Source organism: Pelodiscus sinensis, chromosome 17 (assembly GCF_049634645.1).
Source record: "Pelodiscus sinensis isolate JC-2024 chromosome 17, ASM4963464v1, whole genome shotgun sequence".
NCBI classification, from domain to species: Eukaryota; Metazoa; Chordata; order Testudines; family Trionychidae; genus Pelodiscus; species Pelodiscus sinensis.
In genome coordinates this window covers 1,250,085-1,265,435 of record NC_134727.1, presented here as the reverse complement: position 1 = coordinate 1,265,435, position 15,351 = coordinate 1,250,085, and positions in this window count along the sequence as shown.

Genomic DNA, 15,351 nt, shown 5'->3' with positions numbered 1-15,351 from the left:
CAGCTGTGTTTGTCCTCGGATGCCGGGAAGAAGGAATTTACTTTCCTGAAATCCAGCGTGCCGAGGGGCGGGAATATTCTGTGCGGTGACAGCTCTGGGAAGGTGTTTGCGGGCGATGGATCTGGTGTGGAGGTGAGCTTCTGTTTTCATGTATTATCCGTTTCTCCTATTCACCTTTGTATTTTTTGTTTTTGTTTTTAAATTTAGACTGAGCGTTTTCTGATACAGGATCACAGTGTGCCGTGGGGGGTTGGGGGTTAGCGTAGTGTTGGATTTGATATGTTTGTTTGTAAGGCTTCTATCTATGACGACTCCTGTGGCATTTGGGCCTGTAATAAATACGTATGACGTCTTCTCATGATATTCCTGAATGACCAATGACAACTCTTTTTTTTGTCCTTGTCTCCTGTATTCTGTACCTAATAATGCACACCTCATAGCAGGACTGTTTTTGAAATGTTTTATGCAGTCTTAAAAAGGTGACTTGGCCTTTCTCTTGTATCTACCAAGCCCAGTTTCTTTAATTGCCAGGATTCCAAATCCTCTGGGACGTACAATATACATCCAATATGATGGGGACTAATTTAGCTACAACTACTGAAGAGAGAGAGATCTTGGAGTCACTGTGGATAGTTCTCTGAAAACATCCTCTCAGTGTGCAGCAGCAGTCAAAAAAGCAAACAGAATGTTAGGAATCATTAAAAGGATAGAGAATCAGTTGAAGGATATCTTATTGCCCCTATATAAATCCATGGCATGCCCACATCTTGAATACTGCATACAGATGTGGTCTCCTTATCTAAAAAGTATTTTATTGCCTATATATAAAACCATGGCATGCCCACGTCTTGATACACATCCTAATACATTAAAAAGGCTAAAGTGCAGTGTGCGGGAGGCAAGCTGGGTATCAGCTGTCCCGGCTCAGCCTTTTAAATGTATGAAGGGCCTTAAAAGGCAGGGCCTGGAGCTCACCCTGCTATGGTTTCTCTCCCCCCCCCCCCATTAAATAATGGACTAGTCCATGGACTAGTCATTAGTTCATTAAGCTTAATTTAACATCTCTACAGTGTACAGACACAGATATATTTTTGTGTTTTCAGCTAATGAATTATAGTTACACATCTTCCTCTTGTGTTAGAGTTTTCCTGGAAGCTAACAGCCTCCTTCTATACTCGGTATTAAATACACCAGACTGAAAACTGGACAATATGTGGACTACAAATCATTTTATTTCCTCGATTAGACAGAGTTCACCCACAGGTGGAATACTCGAGTCTTCAGTTCATTTCTATCCCATCCATTGAGAGAGAAATGAATAACCTGACTCGGTAAGAAAGGGCAGCCGAATGTAACTGAAATCTAAACATAATATGCTGCCGTTGTGCGGGTCAGTACCAATTTTACTAAAGGGCATATAAGTATATAGCAAGTGGCGCGTGAATCGGTGTAATGTGCCCACGAGAACAGACAGAAGGCATGCGAGAGGTCTAGTCAAACCCAGGGACACCTCATTTACCCATAAGCCTGTTTAAACAAATCAACCAGGGCTCTACATATTTGAGCACAAAACCCGATTCCGGACCGCCGACCCTTTCGTCATTTCAAGCTGTCACGTGCCCCGAGGCGGCGAGCCCGCCCCCGGTAGAATGTTGAGTATCAAATTCCAACACCAACAAGATTCCAGGCTGAAAACTCGCACCGGGAGCTGCAGTTATTGGCCGAGGCGCTGAGCGCCGCTGTTCGCCAATCAGAGAGGGAGACGCGCCGAGCGATCCGCCCCGCCCCGCCCCGCCAGCCGCTCTTCGGCTCTATGCAGCGCCGGGACTAGCTGGAGGCTCCCGCAGCGGAACGTTGCCCGGCGAGAGTCGCTGCGCGGGGCTTTGGCATTAGACCCACACGCTGCGGGGCCAGAGACAAAATCCAGACCCGGAGTCTTTCCTGAAGCCGGGCAATGACCGAAGCGCAGAGGCTGCGGCGCTGCCGCGAGCGAGCCCTGCTCTGCTTCATATTGGCCACCGCCTGGCAGGCAGCTTCTGGGCAGATTCGCTACTCGATCCCGGAGGAAACGGAGAGAGGCGTTTTCGTGGGGGACATCGCGCAGGACCTGGGGCTGGACGCGGAGCAGCTCTCGGAGCGCGGAGTCCGAATCGTTTCCGGAGGTAGGACGCAGTACTTCGCTCTCAATGCGGAGAGCGGCCATTTGATCACCGCGGAGCGCATAGACAGGGAGCGGATCTGCGGCCGGGCGGGGAAGTGTCTGCTGAGCTGTGAGCTCATAGTGGAGGATACAATGAAGCTGTACGGAGTGGAAGTGGAAATCACGGACATTAATGACAACGCCCCCAGCTTCCCGGCGGAAGAAATGGAGTTAAAAGTCAGCGAGACAACGGCGCCGGGATCGCGGTTTTCTTTGAGTGACGCTCAGGACTCCGATTTGGGCATTAATTCCCTGCAGAGCTACCAGCTCGGCAGCGACGGGCATTTCTCACTGGATGTTCAGACAGGCCCGGATGGCGTGAAACACGCCGACCTCGTGCTGGAAAAGTCCCTGGACCGGGAAGAACAAGCCGTTCACACGCTGATCCTCACGGCCACAGACGGGGGAGACCCGGTCAGATCCGGCACCGCGCGGATCCGCGTTACTGTCCTCGATGCTAATGACAACGCGCCGGTTTTCAGTCAGCCTGTCTACACGGTGAGTGTGTGGGAAAATGTGCCGGCAGGGTCCACGGTTCTCACAGTAAAGGCCACCGACCTGGATGAAGGAGTCAACAAAGAGGTGACCTACTCTTTCCACCAAATCACAGACAAAGCTGCTCAAACATTCCACTTGGACTCTGAGACGGGGGAAGTGACACTGGTGGGGAACTTGGACTTCGAGGAATCGGCGTTGTATGAAATCGAGGTGAAAGCGCAAGACGGGGGAGGCCGATACGACAAATCGAGAATTGAAATCATGGTTACCGATGTGAATGACAACGCCCCGGAAATCGCTGTCAGGTCCCTCGTAAGCGCGATCCCCGAGGACGCTCCCCCCGGGACTGTGGTCGCCCTTCTAAACGTCCAGGATCCGGATTCGGGCGAGAACGGGGAGGTCACGTGCTCCATACCCAGCAGCCTCCCCTTCCAGCTGAGGCGGTCGCTGGACAAGTACTACAGCCTGGTGACCGAGCGAGCCCTGGACAGGGAGCAGGTGGCCGCCTACAACATCACAGTCACCGCCACGGACAGCGGGACTCCACCCCTTGCCACCGCCATCACCATCCCGCTCCGGGTCCTGGACACCAACGACAACGCTCCGCTCTTCGGCCAAGCGTCCTACACCGCCTACGTGCCGGAGAACAACCCCAGCGGGGCCTCCGTGTGCTCCGTGAGGGCCACTGACCGCGACTGGGGGGAGAACGCCCGAGTGACTTACTCTCTGCTGGAGGGCGAGGGCCGCGAAGCTCCGCTCTCCTCCGCCGTGTCCATTAACTCGGAGACCGGGGCTGTGTACGCGCTGCGCTCCTTCGACTACGAGCAGCTGCGGGAGCTTCGGTTCCGGGTGCAGGCTCGGGACGGGGGGTCCCCGCCGCTCCGCAGCAATGTCTCCGTCAGGCTCTTGGTGCTGGACCAGAATGACAACAGCCCGCACATCCTGCACCCCGCCTCCCCCAGCGATGGCTCCACGGGAGTGGAGCTGGCCCCTCGCTCCTCCGAGCCGGGCTACCTGGTCACCAAGGTGGTGGCGGTGGATGCGGACTCCGGGCAGAACGCCTGGCTCTCCTACCAGCTGCTGAAGGCCACGGAGCCGGGGCTCTTCTCGGTCGGAGTCCACAGCGGCGAGGTGCGGACAGCGCGCTACTTTGTGGACAGGGACGGCCTGAAGCAGAGCCTGGTGGTGCTGGTGAAGGACAACGGGCAGCCCCCTCTCTCGGCCACCGTCACTGTCACGGTGGCGGTGGCTGACAGCATCCCCGAGCTCCTGTCGGACCTGAGCAGCCTCTCGGCTCCCGCGCAGCCGCAGTCCGGCCTCACCTTGTACCTGGTGATCGCGGTGGCGTCCGTGTCCTGCGTCTTCCTCACCTTCGTCATAGCGCTGGTGGCCCTGCGGCTGCGGCGGTGGCGCGAGTCGCAGCTGTTGGACTCCTCGAGTGGGACTTTCAGCGGAGTTCCCGTCTCGCACTTCGTGGGCATCGATGGGGTCAGAGCGTTTCTCCACTCCTACTCCCAGGAGGCGTCGCTCACCGCGGGCTCCGGGAAGAGCCAGTTCAACTTCCCCCAGTCAAACTATGCAAACACTCTGACCAGCGCGCAGACGTGTGAGGTAAAGGATCCTTTCCTAATGGCCGAGGAGTTAAACATTAGTAACGCGGATCAGTCCTCCGTTCAGGTGAGCTAATCTTTTTTGTCACTTTTTTATTTGCATGGAGGTATGGCGCTCTGTGAAACTGACACAGTTGTCAGGAAAGTTTTGTGAAGCCAGTAAAGGCACCTGCATTTGGAAGTAGATTAGGTGATATTGTAACCGGTGGAGTATTGGTCGGTACGTGTGGCGGGAACGCATTTTTACACCCTTTTGTTAACTCGCACAGATCTGGGACACTTAAGGGATCTTCTGGTAACATTTGTGTTCCTTTTGTTGGTCCTGTGAGAAAACTGAGTTTACCTCTCGAATACCGTGTAATTTATCCCTATAGACGCTTTTCTTGGCCTTTAAAAGTACAAGCAGGGTTCGTTCAGTCGGAGGCGTCTTCTCTTCTTTTGTTTCTTTTCTGTGGAACAAAACGAGAATTTTTGTATATGGACAAAAAAGCACCTTAAAGTATAAAACCCAAATGTGTGATTCTCACGAGGTTAGCCCGAGGTGCCCTGCTCTTCCCAGACTGGTAACATTTCTGTCAGATCCTGTTCCCGAAAGATCATTTCTTGGATCTGTACAGAAAATTGGGGGTGTGGGAACGGTGGCTCCACAGGTGGCACAAAGTGGAACCTTCCTTCTTTCCCTCCACGTGCGCAGCGCCCTTCGGAGAGCTGTTCGGAGTACTGCAAATGGAGCATCTGTAAAATCACGAAGAGAACACGAGGCTCAGAGCGAACCGGAGGTGTCGCTGTTCACAACTTACAAGGGATCGAGAGTTGGAACATCGCGTGTAGCGAGAGTGGGCGGGGGGACCCTCGATCTCTGCAGTTCCTGGAGCTGCGCCGGCGCCGTGCTGCGATCGCTGCTGCTGCAGTTCTGGGCTGAGGCTCCGAGTGCCGCTGTTGGCCAATGCGGAGCCGGCGCTGCAGCCGGGATCCACCGGCGGCTCCTGCCCTGCGCTTGCTCCGTCACACGGCGCCGGGCGGGGCGGACTCTTCAGGAGACACTCCCGGTCTCGCCAGGAAAAGGAATCTCCTGGCAGCGCGAGGCACCGCTAGGCGGAGAACCGGGGCCCCGTTCGCTCTTCCCTGCCGCGAGCTGCCCCAGGCGACCGGCTTCCAAACGGGAACGTAACCACAGCAGAGCGCTGCAGAGGAGAGCCGAGAGCTCGGGATGGGAACCAGGGCGCCGGGCCGGGCGGCCCCACGGCAAGTACTGCTTCTCGCCGCGGTCTGGCCTTTGCTCTGCCGCGCGGCCCCGGAGCGGACTCGCTACTCGATCCCCGAGGAAATGGCCAAAGGCTCCCTCGTGGGGAACCTCGCCCAGGATCTGGGGCTGGAGCTGAGGGAGCTGCCGCTGCGGAGGCTCCGTGTCAGTTCGGAACAGCAGCACTTCAGTGTGAATGGGGAGAACGGGGACTTGTCTGTGAATGGCCGCATAGACCGGGAGGAGATCTGCGGGGCTTCGCAGCCCTGCGTTAGAACTATACAAATCGTGGCCGAAAATCCCCTGAACGTTTTCCACGTGACTGTGGCCGTGCAGGACATTAACGACAATGCCCCGCGGTTCCTGCAAGACGCCATCGCTCTGCAGGTCAGCGAGTCCAGCTTGCCAGGGGCTCGCTTTGCCCTGGGAAAAGCGGAGGATCCTGACGTCGGGGTGAACTCTCTGCAGCGCTACCAGCTGAGCCCCAACCAGTACTTCCGCCTGGAGGCCAAAGAGAGCCAGGACGGCAGCAAATACGCGGAGCTGGTGCTGCAGAAAGCCCTGGATCGGGAAAGCCAGCGCAGCCTCCACTTGACCCTCACGGCTGTGGATGGGGGGGAGCCGCCGAGGACCGGGACCGCCCAGATACGCATCAATGTCACCGACATCAACGACAACCCGCCCCTCTTCCCTCAGGAGCTCTACAGAGTGAGCCTGAGGGAAGGTGCCCCGGCGGGCTCCTTGCTGCTCCAGCTCCAAGCCTCCGACCAGGACGAAGGTTCCAACGCTCAGATCAGCTACGTCTTCAGCAACGTCCCGGAGAAGGCGCGTCAGAGATTCAGTCTGGACCCGGACACCGGGAAACTGACGGTAAAGGAGCCGTTGGACTTCGAGGAGTCCCGGGGCTACACCCTGGTGGTGGAAGCGAAGGACGGAGGCGGACTAGTGACACACTGCAAGGTGGAGATAAGGGTTCTAGATGAGAACGACAATGCTCCCGAGGTGACCCTGACATCCCTGCCCAGCCCCGTTCCCGAAGACTCTGTGCCCGGGACAGTGATCGCGCTGGTCAGTGTCAACGATCAAGATTCTGGAGATAATGGAAAGGTCTCCTGCCATTTGCAGGATGGTTTGCCGTTCACTATAACCTCGGCTTCCGATAGCTACTACAAGCTGGTGATGGTCAGCACCCTGGACAGGGAGCGGGCCCCGGAGTACAACATCACCATCACAGCCACAGACAAGGGCTCCCCCCCGCTCTCAACCCAGAAAACCATCCTCTTGCAGATCTCGGATGTCAATGACAACGCCCCTGTCTTCGAGAAACCTTCCTACAGCGCCTACGTGCCCGAGAACAACCCCTCGGGGGCCTCCATTTTGAGCGTCAAAGCCTCAGACCGGGATCTGGACGGCAACGCCCGGGTCACTTACTCCATCCTGCGCAGCAGCATCCAGGAGCTGCCTGTCTCCTCCTACGTGTCCATCAACTCCCAGACCGGAGCGCTGTACGCGCAGCGCTCCTTCGACTACGAGCAGTTCCGGGCGTTCGAGCTGCAAGTGAGGGCCGAAGACGGCGGGTCGCCGCCTCTCAGCAGCAACGTCACCGTCAGCGTGTTTATCCTGGATCGGAACGACAACGCCCCTCGCATCCTGTATCCCTCGCTCGGGCCCGAGGGCTCGGCCGTGTTCGAGATGGTCCCTCGCTCGGCCGAGGCGGGTTATCTGGTGACGAAGGTGGTGGCCGTGGATGCGGACTCGGGACACAACGCCTGGCTCTCCTACCATGTGCTGCAGGCCACGGAGCCGGCGCTCTTCCGGCTGGGGCTGCACAGCGGGGAGATCCGGACCGCCCGCGCCTTTGTGGACAGAGATGCGGTGAAGCACCGGCTGGTCGCCCTGGTGAAGGACAACGGGCAGCCGCCTCTCTCCGCCACCGTGACTCTGAGCCTGGTGTTCGCCGAGAACTTCCAAGAGGCTCTTCCGGAAATGAGCGACCAGTCGGCTGACTCGGAGTCTCAGTCCGGTTTTACTGTTATTTTGGTGGTAACTTTGGCTCTGATTTCATTTTTATTCTTGTTCACAGTGATATCGGTTTTAATTTTTAAATGTTGGAGACCTAGAACTCCACCTGTTTTGGGATCTTACAATGCGGATTTGTATTCTAGTCTCGGCCCCAAATTCTCCTACAACTACAGTAGCGGGACCTTGCAGCTTCCCTATTCCTACGAGGTGCGCTTAGCCGCGGAGTCGGGCCAGAAAGAGTTCTCCCTCCGCCAACCGAGCCAGAAGGGTTTGAGCGACATTCTCCTGCCTGCTGAGGATTCTGGCCCCGGGCTTGAGTCTGGAAGGGGAAACCTCTGTGACAGCCAAGCACAGGTGAGGCAGTCCCCTGAAATGCAGGTCTTGCCAGCGTAGAGAATCGGTCTGTCAGTAGCGCCAGGGTTCCTGAGCAATGTTTCTTAGACTGTGAACTGCAAATAGCTCTAAGTGTTACCGCGCAGCCCCTGCTGTGTGACCCTCCTCACTTTGATTGTGATCAGCATCCTGCGCAGGTTGGTCCTGGAGAAGTGAAGGTTCCCTGCTCAGGAGAGTGACCTGTCTGGGAAACGTGTCCATAGGCTATTTTATTGCATTGAGTGTTTTCAGTTAAGAACGTGCCAGAGTTTAGTTGTTGTATGGGACCAGCCGCTGCCTCAGACACTTTCAGTCTCTAGTGGTGGGAAGCCAGTAGTCCTGGGATGGTATGAACAGAACTATGGAAGGTTAGAACTTTCCCCCATGTTGTGCCTATATGATTCCTCAAGCATCCCTGTGGTAGGTGTGTCCTATGACAGCCTGGATCCCTGCCAGATGATGCAATTCCACACTCTACATTTGATTATTTCAAATGTCCTTCCCCCTAGATTGCTTTAATGCAGTGATTCTGCAGGCAATTGGGCCCAGGATGTTAGAAAGACAAGCTGAGTGAGGTGATATCTTTTATTGGAGCAACTTTATTGGTGTGTGTGTGTGTGTGAGAGAGAGAGAGAGAGATCTTTCACTCTTACACAAACCGGAAGGCTTATCTCAGTCACCATCAGAAGTTGCTCCACAAAAGGTATCCGGTCACCCACCTTGTCTCTTGCACCCAGTAGCACTATTCTTATATTTAACCTGAAGTGATTAACTTCCTAACATTATTCCCTTTACTTCAGGTCTCCTTAAATGAAGACACTGGAGTCCTCTCTTCCTTGTGATACTCTGTATATTTGTGTTTTATTATCTACTCCCCACTTGGCTGAGTATTATAAAACCAGGCCCTGTCTGTTTCAGCTGGAAGTTCAGTTTCTGTGGCTTTAACAACTGAACAGGTTTTAATGCTTGTGGGGACTCCAATCCTCTCTTCATCCTCAGACCCAGGGCAACTGAATGGGCAGTGCCTTTTTACTCAGAAGCATGCTCCAGTTGTGAACTGGAAGAGCACATCTAGGCATGAAAGGATAATTTTATCTCCATGGCTCCCTCTAGACTTGCCTTATTTGCTGATTCTGCCAAGTTTGTCAGTTAGAATCAATTGTGATGATTGCTTTGGTGAAAACATTAACGCTGTGTCTACATTGGCAAGATTTACACTGTCTACACTGGCCGTGAGTTCTTGCACAAGAACACTGACGTTCTAATATAAGAAATCAGTGCTTCTTGCGCAAAAACTATGATGCTCCCACTCAGGAATAGGCCCTCTTGCGCAAGAGGCCAGTGTAGACAGGCAACATGAATTTCTTGCACAAGAAAGCCCGATGGCTAAAATGGCCATCGGCGCTTTCTTGTGCAAGAGAGCATCTACACTGGCATGGATGCTGTTGCGCAAAAGCACATGCCAGTGTAGACGCTCTCTTGCGCAAATACTTTAATGCAAAAACTCTTGCGTTAAAAGTATTTGCGCAAAATCGTGCCAATGTAGATGTAGCCATTGAGGGAATGAATGGGTTGGACATAATGTGCCTGAACTTTAACAATGCTTTTGGCACATTCCCACATGACATTCTGATAGTAAGCAGCATAAATTGGGGAGTGACTGAACTACCATTCAGTGGATATATAAGTAGCTAAGCAATCACCAACAAATACTATTAATCAAGGAATCTCAGATTGGAATGGGGTCTCAAGTGGGGTTCCTCTGACTCCTGTGTTATTTGACATCTGATCTGGGGGCAGGAATGAAGAGCACGCTGACCAGATTTGCACATGACACGAGTTAGGGGTGTAGCAAACACTTTAGATGATAGAGCTAAAATTCAGAGGGGTCTTGGCAAGTTGGAGAAATAGGCTATGGACAAAAAAAGTCAATTCAACAAACACACATTGAAGGTGCTATTCTCGGGAAAGAAAAGCCAAATGCACAAATACAGAATTTCTCAGTAGTCCTTGGCTGTGCTGGATTGCAACAGCAACCTGTGTCAAAAATGTGATTATGTTGGAGGGAAAAAAGCAAATGCAGTTTTGGGTTGCATTAGGAAGCATAACAATCAAGTAATGGTAGGTACAGCTCTATTCGGTGCTGGTTAAACCTTAGCTGCAATAGTGTCCAGTTTTGCTCACTAATGTATAGAAAGGATGTAGAGAAACTGGAAAGGATCCAGAGGAAAAGGACAAATATCATTAAAGGAATGGAATGTGAGTGTGTAGGAGCAAATGGAGATGGAATTGGGTTAGTTTGGAAAAGAGATTAAAAGGGAACATGATAGGTCTTTAAATACTTAAAAGGCTGCCATAAGAACGCGAAGAAAATTTGTTCTCTCTTTCCTCAGAGGGTCAGATGAGGGAATAAGTTCAAACTCCAGAGTAGCAGATTTAGATTAAATCTCAAGGAAAACTTCCTAATTATAAAAACAGTGAGACAATGGAACAAACTACCTAGAGAGGTTGTGGAAGGTCCTTCGCTGGAGATTTTTAAAATGAGGCTGGCCAGCCACCTGTGTTGGATGGTTCAAACACAAGAAATCTTGCATCTCAGCAGGTGATTAGACTAGATGACTCTTATAGCCTGTTCTAACCTCATAGTGCTGTGATTCATTGAAAAGAACGATAGTATTGCTGAAAAAGCTATACTCGACCTACTTGCATCTCAGCAGGTGATTAGACTAGATGACTCTTATGGCCTGTTCTAACCTCATAGTGCTGTGATTCATTGAAAAGAAAGATAGTATTGCTGAAAAAGCTATACTCGACCTAGATGGTAACAAAACTTATAAAGTCGTATGTGGCAAACTGGTATAAACATACCCTCGCTCTGTGTCCCACCAAGTTTCTGAATTACAGATATACAGAATTCACAATGGTACAGTGAGCAGAAATGTTCAAATGATGTGAGGTTATTAGGAACATAGCAAGGTTTGAGCAGCTTGCTTTTTCATCAAAAGGGAATTTTTACAATTAGACTCTTCCTCTTGCTGTCTCAAGTAGTAGACTTTTGGGAGCTTAGACAGTTCAATGAGAAATAGAGATAAATCATGTTGAGTATGGGGTTTGCTCCTGGAACGAATTAGAGCTCATCTCCCTCCTTCAGTCAAAATACAGACGTTTGTTATATTGTGTTGTGCATTTCATGAAAAGGTATAAACTAGAACTGTATGAAATACTTTGTGTTTGGTCATCTTCTCATTGCTTCTATACATACTATGCAACAAAGCTCCTTAGTAAGCGTTCTCTGTGTGTGTGTGTTAAGATTAAAGATGCTTTTTCATAATTGCCATATATACATTGGAAAGTAGAATTGTTAATTGGTAAATAAATGTGAAGAAATAGCCATACATATGTTTGAAAATAGTTAAAGATGTTTAGATAAAAGGAAGATATTTTGCTTTTTCTGACACCAATTTTAGTTGAAATGCCATCTAAATCTTTTGTACCAGAGCAGAAAAATAGTGACAAAGTTCAAGTCTACTTTGGAGGAGTGACTGTGATGAACTATGGTTTTTTCTCTCTCTCTCTCTTATCATTAGGAAAAAATATAATAACCAGCTGTCTGCAGAGAGGCCTATAAGAAAGGATGTGAGTATACCTAGAAGAGACAGAGGTAGAGTGTAGTGAGAGATATGAAGATTTAAATATAGTAGTTGCTGTCAGTTTCAGGAGAGAATGACAGTGGACAGATTATTGCAAAGATTTGTACTTAGGGCCATAAAATAGCTGAGACAGTTAATCCTCTCAGAGTTAAAGGTGCATCATTTCCATTAGAAATCTTATTTCCAGTGGTTTTCATGTCAGTTGTAAATATTCACTCCTGACATAAACTTCACATAAAGAGTAAATGGATCGCTAATTCTGTGTGTTTGTGGTGGGGGAATCACAGATTTTTCTTTTAGTATTTCAGTTCATTTACTTTGTGGTGAGAAAAGAACAAATGTATTTGTGACCAAATCTCTCAACTGGCATCATGCACTTTTGGCTGGGTTTAATGTTCAGAACAGATCTGGAGGTACTTGTTACAGGAAATAGCTGAACAAATGTGGGCAAACTAACATCCTGATCCTTCATTCAGGTTAGAACAAATGAGCGCTAAAGCGTTTTAAAGGTTTGGAAACATAGAGCTGTTCTTTCACGTCTCCTTTCTGTTCAGGCCTGGAATTGAAAGCATGTGAAATCATGGGAGCCTGCTCCTCGGTTGTCCTGCCTGGGTAGGGAATACTACCAGTGCAGTCACCGGTGCAAACAGCACCACAGAGGCAGGAGCGCTAGGATATGATTACCCCCAGCGAGCTCCATTTCGGCTTCTCATTCAGACTGGCACAGAGCTCTGAGGCAGAGGGATGAGCCCAGAATGGCAACTTACTTGCCAGAGTTCAGGCTTTCACTGGTTCCCCAGTGCTCACTGCTGGGCCTAGAACAAGATTTCTGCCCCTCCTCCCACCCACCCTGGCATCCCACTGCCCTTCTCACCTCGCCTTCCCCTGTCCTGTTCTCCTACCAGCGACCGCCCAGGCTGGGGCCTCCAGCATCCGCCTGTGAGGTAGTGGGGGGTACCTTGCTGGTTGCTAGGCTTGGCTTGTGAGTGACCTCCACTGGCTGCTGTCTGCAGCACAGCACAGCAGGGCAGGGGATGAGTCATTATGCAAGGGGGCTTCAAACCTGTCTGACCAGTTATCTCCCAGGGAGTGGAACAATGGGAAGAAGGGGAGAGCAGCCCTGGCTGGGGGCAGGGCTGGAAGTGAGTCAGTTAGATTTCTGTCTGGGAGCATGGAGGAGACAGCCTAGGCAATGGGCTGGGGTTTAGGGGTCCAGTCTCCCCCATCTCAAGGGGGGCTGAGGCATCCTAGGCCTGGCCTGTAACCAGATTAGATCTGTGCTGTGCTGTATCCTGGGCTACGTCTAGACTGGCATGATTTTCCAGAAATGCTTTTAACAGAAAAGTTTTCCGTTAAAAGCATTTTCGGAAAAGAGCATCTAGATTGGCATGGACGCTTTTCCACAAAAGCACTTTTTGTGGAAAAGCGTCCGTGCCAATCTAGACGCGCTTTTCCACAAAAAAGCCCCGATTATCATTTTCACGATCGGGGCTTTTTTGCGGAAAACAAATCTCAGCTGTCCACACTGGCCCTTTTGCGCAAAAGTTTTGCGCAAAAGTTTTGCGCAAAAGGACTCTTGCCCTAATGGGAGTGTGACGTAGTGGGGGTACTTGCTGGGCTGTGGTGACCTCTGCTGTCTGGAGCAAGACCCAGCAGGGAAAACCTCACTAGGCAGAGGTAAGGCCAAACTGGTTGAACCAGTGGCCAGACACCCCCCATGGAGAGGAACAAAGGAAGGTGAATGCGGCCCTGGCTGGGGGGCAGGGCTGGAAGTGGGTTAGTTGGTTGGTGGCTGTCTGTGAGGATGGATGAGACAGCCTAGGGAGAGGAGCTGGAGTTTAGGGGCCCAGTCTCCCCCATCTCAAGGGGGCCTGAGGCCTCCTAGCCCAGTTCCTGTAACCAGATTAAATCTGTGCTGCGCTGTGCTGGAGGAGCAATAAACCACCCTCAATTCCACTGGCTGGTACAGTCTGTTTGTGCCATTTCGGGGTGCAGGAGACGGGGAACCCCCAACGTGCCATCACAGGGAGCAGCATAGTATTTCCCTAAAAACACTGACAATCTTACATGAGATCGTCAGTGCTTTTGTGGAAATTCAAGCGGCCAGTGTACACAGCTGGCAAGTTTTTCAGGAAAAGCGGCTGATTTTCCGAAAAAACTGGCCAGTCTAGACACAGCCCTGGAGAAGCAATAAACTCCCTCTATTCTACTGGCTGGTGGAGTCTGTCCGTGCCATTATGGGGGTGCAGAAGACGGGAAAACCCAAACGCGCCGTCACACCCCCTCCCACACACCTGGTGGTTACCGCTTCTCCCATTCCCGGACACACACCCTTTGCTGCTGCCCTTGGGTGGTCTCCTGCTGCACGCGGCCTAGGACAGGCTGCAAAAGTGTTTCGCAGCAGGCCCTCTGGGTTCTCTGAGAGGCCATCTGCTTTAAGAAGTACGGGACTTGTTTAGTTCTCCCTTTGGTCTGCCTCTGAACCTTGCGTTGCTGTCCCCGGGAGATGAGCACGTGGAGCCGGAGGGGCATTGCCTTGGCTTTCAGGGCTGTGACAGGACCTGCACCGGCTCTGAGGAGAGGTGCCCTCCCACAGGCAGCCACCTGCCTCCCAAGTCCCTGCCTGCCTGGGTAAATGCGCTTCCTCCTGGGTGCCTGCGCTGGAACAAGTCAGACAAAGCGCCTCGCACTGCGCACGCGTGGCACGGGGCGCTCTCCGTGCAGTTATTGGCTGGGACTCTGCGTGCCGCTGTTGGCCAATGAAGGAGCCGGGGATCTGGCGGCCCGGCGGGGAGCGTGGGAGGGAGGGAGGGAGGGAGGCAGGGAGCGCCGCGCCGCGCCGCCCGGGGGAGCCATGCCTGAGTCTCCGGCGCAGAGCCCAGTGGCTGCCCGGGCTCTGCAGGAAGGGGCGCGCTGACGCGTTGTGAGGGGCGCGCGCGGTGCTGACTCCCGGAGATGAAAGGCGCAGCTGGAAGGAGCCGCTGGGGAGCGGGATGGCAAGTACTCAGCCTGCTGCTTCTCGCGGGCCTTGCGCACCGGGCGTCCGCGGCTCTTCGCTACGCCCTGCCCGAGGAGACGCCGAAAGGCTCCCGGGTGGGGAACGTGGTGGCGGATTTGGGCTTGGAGCTCGCGCGGCTGCCGGGCCGCAGGCTGCGGGTGGTGTCGGGAGGCGGCCAGAAGTACTTTGAGGCGGATCTGACGAGCGGGCTGTTGTTTGTGAACGAGCGGCTGGACCGGGAGGCGCTGTGTGGAGCGGTCTCTCCGTGCGCCGTGGGCCTGGAGCTGGTGCTGGAGAACCCGCTAGAGCTGTACAGTGCTGCCGTGGAGATCCAGGACATCAATGACAACGACCCGGCTTTTCCCTCCGGCGCAATGAGGCTGGAAGTCAGCGAGTCTGTGGCGCCCGGAGCTCGCTTCCCGCTAGAGAGCGCGCAAGACCCTGACGTGGGGATCAACTCTCTGCAGAGCTACCAGCTCAGCGCCAACCCGCACTTTGTGCTGGAGGTGAAGACGCGCGGGGATGGCAGCAAATATGCGGAGCTGGTGCTGGAAAAGGAGCTCGACAGAGAGGAGCAACCGGAACTGCAGCTGGTCCTCACAGCGCTGGACGGGGGCAGCCCCCCCCGGTCTGCCAGCGTGCACATCCACGTGGATGTGCTGGACGCTAATGACAACGCCCCGGTCTTTAACCAGAGCACCTACAGAGCGAGCGTCAGGGAGAACACCCGCGCGGGCGCGCTCCTGGTCAGAATCAGC